This window comes from Erinaceus europaeus, chromosome 10 (assembly GCF_950295315.1).
Source record: "Erinaceus europaeus chromosome 10, mEriEur2.1, whole genome shotgun sequence".
Lineage (NCBI taxonomy): Eukaryota > Metazoa > Chordata > Mammalia > Eulipotyphla > Erinaceidae > Erinaceus > Erinaceus europaeus.
The window spans coordinates 90,148,630-90,159,970 of NC_080171.1; the positions used below are offsets into that span (position 1 = coordinate 90,148,630).

General features: G+C 39.4%; 1 non-coding gene across 1 annotated transcript; it reads left to right on the forward strand.

Moving 5' to 3' along the window:
- Positions 1-10,471: 10,471 nt before the first annotated feature.
- LOC132540984 (U1 spliceosomal RNA) lies at positions 10,472-10,633 on the forward strand. Its single transcript, XR_009552190.1, has one exon. It is a non-coding gene; the product is annotated as a U1 spliceosomal RNA (small nuclear RNA).
- The last annotated feature ends 708 nt before the right edge of the window (positions 10,634-11,341 follow it).

The following is an 11,341-nucleotide window of genomic DNA, read 5'->3' on the forward strand; positions in this document are numbered from 1 at the left end:
TTTCTTTTTAAAAATTTTATTTATTTATTATTGGATAGAGACAGAAATTGAGAGGGTGGTGGGAAGATAGAGAAGAAAGACAGAGAGACATCTGTAGCCCTGCTTCACCGTTTGTGAAGCTTCTCCCCTCTAGGTGGGCACAAGGGGCTTGAACCTGGGTCGTTGTGCACTGTAATGTGTGCACTTAACCAGATGCATCACCATCTTGCCCTGTATCTTATACTATATGTTTTCACATATGTAACTTTCTACCAAATTAATTTTTCCTTAATAACTATATTTTTCTATTGTATGTCTACATTCATGTTACCTCCTCTGCGTAGACTGCTTTTCCCTGATCACCTGAAGTATCCACAATCAGATCATATTTGATCTTTACAACAGAGCTCTGATACTTCTCACTTCTTAAAATCTTCCCTATCATTCTTCCAGAAGTGGTCTCTATCCACCATTTCAAATTCTACAGCACTGTGTGAAGTTGCATCTGATTAATAATGAAAAAAAATGATAGCATACAATATTATTAAACATGTATCACTGGTAGAGCCTGCTTAAGTTTTGTTCATCTACTAGCTCACTGAATCCTCACATACAAAGGTCTTCTGCAAGAGACACAACTTTTATCTCTTTCTCAGATAAGACAGATTTTTTTAAGTTTTGCAAAGTTATAGAGTTACTAATTAAACTATCATAAAATTATAGAATTTAAAAAGAAAGTCTTAATGAAAGGCTAAATTCCTCAAGTATCCATTCAATGTTTCAACTTCCTCGAGCAGATGAGACACCTGAGATTCAGAAAGATTAAAAAGGCATGTAACAAAAATAGATTACTGGTATATATGAGTTAAAACTCAATAATCCTAAAACAGGATGTCTTCAGCATGGCAAGCTTTAGCTAGATTAACTTTATCTTTTGAGTATCCCTAATCATCAGAAGCATTGGCAGAACATCAATGTAACTGAAGAATGAAGAAAAATTCTCATAATCCTTAGAAAAATTCATAAAAAGATCTACTTTAGGATTTATGACCTATAAAAGTCTTCAAACTATAGTTCCTAGGACAGCAGCATCAGCGTCAATCTGAAACTCTTGTTGGAAATGAAAATTATTGGTTTCTGTCAAACACAAACTAAATTAGGAACTATGAGGTTGGGGTTCAGGACTCTGCTTAATGAGCCTTTTTCATCATTGTGCTTCTGTATGAATTTAAGAACTGCTGGAGTAGGTCAAAATCTAAGGCATAGATACAGATGTTTGTTACCAACTACAGCAATTCTGCGAATTTCCTGGGCTACTGTGGTTGGGCTTTTGTTTTATGAGACAGCTAATTTGCCTTTTTCTTAATAGAGTCATTTGGCCATTAGCATTTGATTCAAGTGAAGCAGTTGAGAGGAACAAGACTAACACATTTCCAGCTGAAGCAAGATCAGCATATATTTTAAAATTTATTTTTATTTTTTAATTTTTAAAAGGGAAGCATTGACAAAACCATAGGATAAGAGGGATACAACTCTACACAATTCCCACCACCAGATCTCCATATCACATCCCCTCCCCTGATAGCTTTCCTATTCTTTAACCCTCTGGGAGTATGGACCCAAGGTCATTGTGGAATGCAGAAGGTTGAAGGTCTGGCTCCTGTATAATTGCTTCCCCGCTAAACATGGGCATATTACCAGCCTGTCTCTCTCTTTCCCTAGTAGGGTGGGGCTCTAGGGAAGCTGAACTCCAGGACATATTGGTGGGGTTGTCTGTCCAGGGAAGTCTGGTTGGCATCATGCTAGCATCTGGAACCTGGTGGCTGAAAAGAGAGTTAACATAAAAATAGGCATATTTTAGTTATATTTCTAAGGCCCTGTGGCTATACTAGTTTTTTTTTTTTCTTCCCTGAGCCTAAAATCCTATATGCAGGTGGATCCAAGTTATTGTCTGGGGAGATGATGTCATCGTTAAAAAAAGGACTAGAAAGCTGAATCAGGGAAGAGAGTAGCCCCTAAATATGGGAAAGGTGTATAAATATTAATGACTGTAAATCTCATAGATTTGATGTGATCTGGGGCCCATATTCATCTTAGAACCTATGTGACCTCGGCATCCCTGTAGATCTGACCTGACATTCTGTGGTCATGAGTAGGAACTTTCCAAGCAGCTCCAATATCAGAACCCATCTTCCTTCCTCAGGTGGAAGATAGAGTTTATTGTCCAGCCTCCCTTCAGAGGATGGAACATTCTCTACCATTGTTGATCCAAGTTGAGGGCAAGGTCCTATGGGGGGGCTCACAAAGGGGTCAGTTGTGTTGTTCCTGATAGAGATGACCTGTAACACTGGAGGGAGGAGTTTATTTGAGGTCTAGACCCATCCTGTCTATTTGGGAATCTCAGCACTTCCCGAATAGGGTCCCAGCTGATGGGATGGTCTGATAGTGAGTAAAGAGTCATTATTAAAGTATGCCAGTCTCTTGCCCTAATTCAGCTTTTGCAGTCCTTGCTTTGCTAAGGTTAGCTTTGGAGTGAGTGAAAGAACTGTAATAGGAAGTAGGCGAGGAGGATATCGAAGTCTAAATTGATACTACTTCATTTGGAACTTTATAATGACTCACTGCAGACTATTGTGTACTTTTGCTTTTGTATATATTTTGCTCTAATTTATGGATACATGTGAACATACGCTCTATCTCATGGGACCTGGTCTATATCTAGGTTTTTGGACTTTGTTAGGAAGTGAACTTCCTGGAATGGAATTAAAGATTACTATTGAAGGTAAGGTCTCACCTGAGTGAAGAGACTGAAGGGTTGGCATCCCATGCCTGAAGTCTCTGGACACAGTCTGATGTGAAGTATGCTGAGGTGGTACTCATTGCATTGACTAGGTTGGGATGGGCAGATGCAATATCATTTGGTATGAATTGAGAGAAGCATGCAGGAAAGTGAGGCCCACCCTTGAGGTTCCAGGACTAGGGGAAATATAGGCTCTATAGAGGTAAAGGGAGGTTCCTGCTGTCTCAGGGTTTAAGAAGACAATAGATAGTTATTGCTATAATCACATTTGACAATTGGGTTAACTTTGGAAAATCCCTTTGTTAGGATTGCCTGTATCATACACAACATCACCATGATTTATGTCCTTTGACATTATTTGTATATAGCTATACCGGTTGTTTCTGTTCTCCCTGGACTAAGCTTTTAAGAGAGTCAACATATCAAAGACTCAGCCTATGTATTAAAAAGACTCAGTCTGTGCTTTAAAAAGTTTGAGACATACAATCAATTTTTACCCTCTCATATTACTTAAATAGTGATTTATATGACTACAAATTAATAGGAGTGTACATAAACACCATTTCCACCACCAAAAAACTATATCCCATCCCATCCCTCCTCCCCGCCACCCCATGAAGCTGAACATCCACCCTCACCCTCACCCCAGGGTTTTTACTTTGATGCCCACTCCAGAAAATCAGCATCTTAAGTATATCTCTTGAAGTTTTGTTGTTGTTGTTGTTGTTCTCTCTTAAGGTACAATTCTCAGATTGGTTCTCAGTATAAAAATGTTAAAGCACAGAAGTGTCAAAGATTATTTGTATAAGTAATCTAGTATTTATTTCATATTATTATTGCTATTATTATTACTTTTTAATTTTTATTTATAAAAAGGAAACACCAACAAAAAACACGGAATAAGGGGGGTACAATTCCATTCAATTCCCACCACTAGAACTCTGTATCCAATCCCTTCCCCTGATAGCTTTCTTATTCTTTACCCCTCTGGGAGTATGGACCCAAGTTCATTGTGGGGTGCAGAAGGTGGAAGATCTAGCTTCTGTAATTGCTTCCCCACTGAACATGGGCACTGACAGACCGATCCATACTCTCAGCCTGCCTCTCTTTCCCTACTGGGGTGGGGCTCTGGGGAAGCAGGGCTCCAGAGTACATTGGTGGGGTTGTCTTCCCAGGGAAGTCCAGTTGGCACCATGTTAGCATCTGCAACCTGGTGGCTGAAAAAAGAGTTAACATATAAAGCCAAAGAAATTGTTGACTAATCATGCACCTAAAGGCTGGAATGGTTCAGATGATGAGTTGGGGGATCCATTTTCTAGATAGTTAGTAGGCTTATTTTAGTTATATTCCCAAGGGCCCATGACTATACTAGATTTTTCTTTTCTTTTTTTTTTTCTGAGCCTGGCATCTGATATGCAGGTGAATCCAAGTTATTGTCTGGGGAGATGTCATGGCTAGAAAAAGGACCAGAAAGCTTGATCAGGGAAAAGAGTAACTCCCAAATATGGGAAAGAGGTATAAATATTGTTGACTGTAAACCCTATTGATTTGATCTGATATGGGACCCATACTCAGCTATGAAGAACAATGAACCCACCTTCTCTGACCCATCTTGGATGGAGCTAGAAGGAATTATGTTAAGTGAGCTAAGAAAGAAAGACAAAGTCTAGTATAGTATAATTTCACTCATAAACAGAAGTTGAGAAAGAAGAACAGAAAAGGAAACTCAAAGTTGGATTTGACCAAGTTTGAAGTAGGGCACCAAAGTAAAAATCTCTGGTTGAGGGTGAGGGCACATGTTCACCTTCACTGGGGTAGGGGTGAGGGGGTGGGATGGCACACAGTTTTTCGGTGGTGGGAATGGTGATGTGCACTCCTATTAACTTGTAGTCATGTAGATCATTATTTAATTAAAGTGAGAGGGGAAAATGATTAAATGTCTCAAACTTTCTAATGCACATAGGCTGAGTCTTGGAAATGTTGACTCCTAAAAGCTTAGACCAGGGAGAACAGAAACAACTGTTCTGTAAGAAACAGCTATATATATCCTCTATAAGGCACAACTATATACAAATAATGTCAAAGGACATGAGTCATGGTGATTTTGTGTGTGATACAGCAAATTATTACAAAGGGATTTTCAAAGATAACCAAATAGCCAAATATTTTGATTACAGCAGTAACTATCTATTGTCTTCTTAAACCCTAAGAAAGCAAGAACCTCTCACTTCCTCTAGAGAGACTGTATTGTATCTCTCCCAGTACTGGAACCTCTAGGGTGGGACTCAATTTCCTGCATGCTTCTCTCAGTTCATACTAAATGATAGTGCATCTGCTGATCACATCCTAATCAACTCAATGAGTTCCACTTCAGCACGCTTTGCTTCAGACTGTGTCCAGAGACATCAGGTGTAGAATGTCAACCCTTCAGTATCATTACTCTGATGAGACCTTTCCTTTCATAGTATTCTATAATTCCATTTCAGGTGGTTCACTTCCTAACAAAGCCCCAAAACCTAGATGTAGACCAGGTCCCCTGAGGTAGAGCATATGTTCACATGTATCCATAAATTAGGGCAAAATATATACCTGAAAGCAAAAGTGCACAATAGTCTGTAATGAGTCAGTATATGCAGCAAACAAGTAAAAGACCTAAGAAGTCACTATAAAGTTCATAATGAAATAGTGTCTACTTAGACTTAGATACCCTCCTCACCTACTTCCAATTATACTTCCCTCCATCACTCCAAAGGTAACCTTATGAAAGTAAGGACAGAGGTTTTTTTAAAGATAAAACAAAAGAGGCTTAGAGCTTTCTTTAGGTTTTTGTTAAGGCAGCTGTATTTCCCTAGCTAAACATGGTAGACTAAATTTTTTTTTCAGATTATGTATTCCCTTGATAGAGGATCATAGCAACTTGTTTTAAACTTGTTTTACCATTGCAGTAATTCTCTCCATGAAATATTGTTTCTTGTGCCATGGCTGTTAACTTTTGCACGGTGACTAGTACTTATCAGAGAAATATAAGCATATTTGACATGATCAGAGACTTTAAAGTTGCCTATATGCCATGATCTTATTCATATTCCTAGATCTACCATTTGAAAAACACTACGAGAAGTGAGATTTTTCTCTTTCTAGATCAGCCCTAAAATTCCCATGTGTAAGTCCTTAAAGCATCCATGAGAAAGAACATGCAGGAAATGAGAGTTAGTGGTATCTTTTTGGAGGCTGTGTTTCATCAATTTCAATTCCTTATACTGGATGAAAGTTTTACTGTTTATCATAACCCTCTATACAATGTTGTCTATGGTAGACATAAGATAATTCTATTCATAACTCAATATCCTGCAATAGAATGAAAGAGGGGAGAGAGAGAGGGAGTGAGGAAGGGAGAGAGAGAGATAGAAAGAGAAATAGAGAGACAGAGAGAGAGACAGAGAGAGATCAACAATCTGCAATGGACACATCTTAACATCTTGAAATCAGGTAAATTAATGTTGTGCATTCAGAGAGATAGCAAAGTCAGAATTGGTAGGGTGTATGCCTTGCCATGATTACTGCCCAGGTTTGAGTCCCAGATCCACATAGGAGGTGCCATAACATGGAAAGTTCTAGTGCTATGGCGTCTCTGTCTCTATCTTTATGTCTCTCTGTTGTAGAGCCAGATGTAGTGCGCGGGCCGCAGAGAAGAGGGTCCGGAGCGAAGAGGAAACACAAATCTTTATTCGCGCTGGCACCTCAGAGTTGGGTGTTAGAGAAACAGGTTGGGCCACGTGGAGGTAGAGAAAATGGCCGCCTCACGCAGTAACCTTTCCTGCATCTGAACACCAGAGTGGAGCGCCGGCAAGAGAGCGAGGTGCGGAAAACGAAGGGTTTTTATAGGAGTAGCTTTCGCGAGAATGGGAGGGGGGAGGAGTAACCAGAGCACTCCGGATATCGCGGGGATATAGACAATGTCCTGAGGGCACAACATGGCTGAACAGGCACTCCGAGAATGTCCCAACTCTCCAGGGAACTAGCAATAACCTGAAGGGACAACATGGCAGATGTGACTGCATTGGCACAATTTCCCAGCATTTCCCCCTTTCCTTTTATCTAATGCCCAGGGCAACAGTGTGTAAAGTCTATGAACTACTCAGGGTCAGTCTATGAAAAACCAGCAACGTGAAGGGAAGGAAGCTGCTGTAAAATTGTCTAAAGTGTCCAAAGGGTATACCAGCAAGTCTGATAGAAGTCTCAGTCCAAAGTAGGCGACTAGGGGGAGAAATGGCAGGGGATGAAATGCTGCATGAGGAAGGTCAGCCTCTGGAATTCTGCTTTTCTGTAGATTGTGAGCTGGAACCGCCAAAACGTGACAGGTCAAAGCAAAAGCAGGAAAGGCAGACAGGCAGTAAAAAGGTTCTGTCCTTGGAGTCTGCGAATCAGATTCTTCAGATCGCGTCAGGTGACATCTAGGGTTTCGGGGGGTGTGCCACTGTAGTCGTGCCATCTAGTGGGTGATGTCAGGGTGTGCAGGGGTCCAGATGTTTTGTTTTTTTTTTTCTGGGATTCCTGTGGAAGAAACATAGACAATCTGCTTCTTGTGGTTAGCAGGGCATCTGATTTGAATGCTTTATAGAAAAAGAGGTTTGGTGCCTTGACCAACTGAGTATTGGGGGATGTATCTTTCCTATTCATTTATGATTATATTTTATATTATTTGTCATGGTAGTCAGCCATTTATCTGGAAGGTCCTGGGTGATTCATGGGGAAAAAGACCTTATCTTTTAACAAAGACTCTAAGGTGTAGGGAAGCGGGAACTATCTTATCCCTTTTTTTTTTTTTTTGTATCTTGCCTTTTGTTGCCCTAGTTGTTCTTGTTGTAATTATATTGTTGTTATTGCTGATATTGTGGTTGTTGGATAGAACAGAGAGAAATGGAGAGAGAAGGGAAAGACAGAGGGAGAGAAAGATACCTGTAGACCTGCTTCACCACATGTGAAGTGATTCCCCTGCAGGTGAGGAGCCGGGGGCTCAAACTGGGATCCTCAAGCCAGTTCTTGCACTTAGCGCCACCTGTGTTAAACCCGCTGCACCACCGCCCGATTCCCAGGAACTATCTTTTAACATAAACTCTATGGCCATGCCAATAGCAACCTTGAGGGCACATGTGGCTCCCTACATGTCCCCCTGTCTTATATCATTTTTTGATGTTTGGCGGACTTTGTTTTGTGGCAGGGTGGACTGTGCCTGTCTTAGGTTGGGGATCAGCCTTCCGTCTTACCCGTCATTGGAACACCTGGTCATTTTTGCTCAGTAGTACCAGATGCCCTGTCTTAGGTTGACTGGATAGCGCTAGTTTCCTCTTACCCGTCATTGGCTAGCCAGCCCTCTACATGGTGGACGTTCTGATGGAGGGGGGCAAATCCTCCACAGCAACTCAATATTCTGCCATGTCCAGCCTATGATAGTGAGTTTGTATAGGTTGCATCTTTATGGCATCAATCTGTTGCCGCAAAAGGCCATGAGCTTGTTAAGAATTATAGGACTGTGGTCTGGGAGGTGGTGCAGTGACTAAAGCCTTGGACTCTTAAGCATGAGGTCCTGAGTTCGATCCCTGGCAGCACATGTACCAGAGTGAGTCTGGTTCTTTCTCTCTTTCTCATTAATAAATAAATTTAAAATGTTGAAAAAAAAAGAATTATAGGACCTATTGTGAGCAGAAGAAGTAAAACAAGCTAGGGTCCCACAACTAAGGGTATACAGGTAAGGAAGGGGGAATGTATCCATTGATATGAAGAGGTAGGATCATATCTCAAGTCTAAGGGAAGCAGTCAGTGGATGTGATGTCCAGGGGAACAGCCATTTGTCTTTGGGGGTAGTAAAGGATGTCTGTGGCATGGGTGATGTTATAAAGGGAAACATCTTTAAATTGTTGGCTGACAAAAGCAGGCCTATGGTGGCAAGACAAGATACACCAGTTAAGTTTACAAGAATATGTGAATGTTGCTAATTCACATAGGTTGGATATGGAGGAACTTCTTACAGTTTAATACCTTACCATATGAACAGATGATTCCTCATATGAAGGCTTGATAGCTGTAATCACTTACTTGTGAAAAGCAATAAAACTTGTAACAAGTTAGAGGTTTGCTATAATTGACTTTGGACTACTTAGAGAGTTAATGCATGTTAGTAACAGTGGTTTTAACATTTAGAGTACTTCTGAGCAGATGGGTCATACAAAAATTTTTGGTCATTCAGCACACTCACTCACTAAACACAACTGGCCATTCATAACATAAGACATTCAGGGAAGGGGTAGGAGAGAGGGCTCTGTGAGCCAACTTTTGTAGGCTCTCTGAAAGAAAAAAGTTAATCTAGGAGTGATGAAAATGTATATGAATAAAGTATACCTGGTCCACAAAAATAAATAAAGAAAGAAAATAACGATTTATAAATGTAGACTACCTCATGATTGACTTTAGTAGAAGTCATGATCCTTTTATCTGGTTTCCTTGGTAAATAAAAATGTGTCTCTCTGGAACAAAATAGTATTTACCCTAGTCTCTATAGCTCCATGGAATATTATTATACACTATCTGACAGACAATACATTCAATATGAGCAAAGAAACAAAATGATTTTACATAACCAAGAAGGAAAACAATCCATAAAAGCAGATCTATGGGTGATTCAGATATTGTTACTAATAGTTAAAGACTTTTAAAAATTCAGTTTTCCAATGAGATATTTTAGAGTGAAAAAACAGGTAAAATGATAAATTTAATGAAAAAGAAGATTTTAAGCTACTACAAATTAAATACTCTAAAACTAGAGAATAAAATCTAAACTAAATAACTAATTGGAAAGGCCTAACTTTGCCAAGCTGAATGAAAGAACAGTGAGTTAGGGGAGTCCAGCGGTAGCACAGCAGGTTAAGTGCAGGTGGAGCAAAGCACAAAGACTGGCCTAAGGATCCAGGTTGGAGTCCCGGCTCCCCACCTGCAGGGGATTTGCTTCATAGGCGGTGAAGTAGGTGTCTTTCTCTCCCCCTCTCTTTCTTCCCCTCCTCTCTCCATTTCTCTCTGTCCTATCCAACAACAATAATAACTACAAAAAAAAAATAATAACAAGGGCAACAAAAGGAAATAAATACATTTAAATTAATAAAAAAAGAATAGTGGGTTAAATGCAAATCAAGGGCAAGCAAGATAGCTGATTTGTATAGTGCACCAGCTTTATCATGCACACGATCTAGGCTCAAACCTGGCCACCCAATATGCTGGAGGAACGTTCATATATGTGCAATCTTTTCCTCTTGCTCTCTGTCTCATTGTCTCTGTCTCTTCAGTTCAAGTCTGGAGAGGTGAAGCCCTGTCATGACTAAAAATTAAAACTAAAAGAACAAATAAATCATAGATGGATAGCGGAGGTGTGTGTGGGATTTCTTAAGTCCTGTAACAGGATGATGGCCCTAATTTAGGGGTGAAAGTATTTTGCAGACACCTATTTTGGTGATGGTGAGAAATTATATTCATGTCCCAACAACTGTACTGTAAACCTTCAGATTAACAAAAAAAACAGAAATTCTTAAAGAAATTATAGAATGAAGCATATGAGAAAAATAATGAAAAGATTTATATGAGACAATAAAAATAATATCATTGGAGTACCAGAAGGAAAAATTGGAACAGAAGAAATGTCAGATACTTACCTGGCCAGAGATATACCATAATCAGGATGGTAGTTTTCCTAGGGTGAGGCTTATCTATTGCACTCTGGATGTGCTGACCCCTGTGATTTCCCCAAATGTGGGAAACTTAACTGCATAATTTGTGGTAGTGGGGAACTGTGTTCACATTTTCCCATGGGAAAAAAATCACAGTGCAGACAATGACAAAAGAGTAGATAAAATGACAAAATCTCAGTAGAGTCGATGACAATTTTCCAAAACTGATGATAATGCTAAAATCACAGATTCAAGAGTGTCTTTGAAAATCAACCAGGCTCATCATAAGTCTAATCAATACTAAGGTCTCTGGCATGAGCACTGAGTAATCTAAATCCACTTTGGCCCAGGGTCTGTTTTTCCTTTCTCACTATCAGGAATTGTTCCCATTGTTTACTCCCTATTTTGATGGCTCTCTGATGTTTTCATGTCACTCTTTCAGCACTAGAAATGCCTAGAATAGACAGCATTAATACATCTATGTTGACTTAGTTTATAATAATAAGCCCACATCAAGTCATTAATAATAAGGATTGAGAAAGGTCTCACAGAGGCAGAGAAGTTTAAGTAGACTTTAAATGAAATTAAACAATTTGTAAGTCTAAGTCAAAATTACAACCATAGGTGGTCATATAATTCTGTGCATTTTTTTTCAAATCTAGAAATTCATTTTGTACTCATGCAATTTATGTGTAATATTATTAAAGCTGGCAAAGCTAATGTTTAACGTGATTTACATATTCTTCTCTAATTATTTTAGAAAATATTCCATAAGTGTCCAATTGATGCTCTATGTATGGTTCCAAATTTTGAACATTTCAAGGATCTAAGATTCACATCAATACAT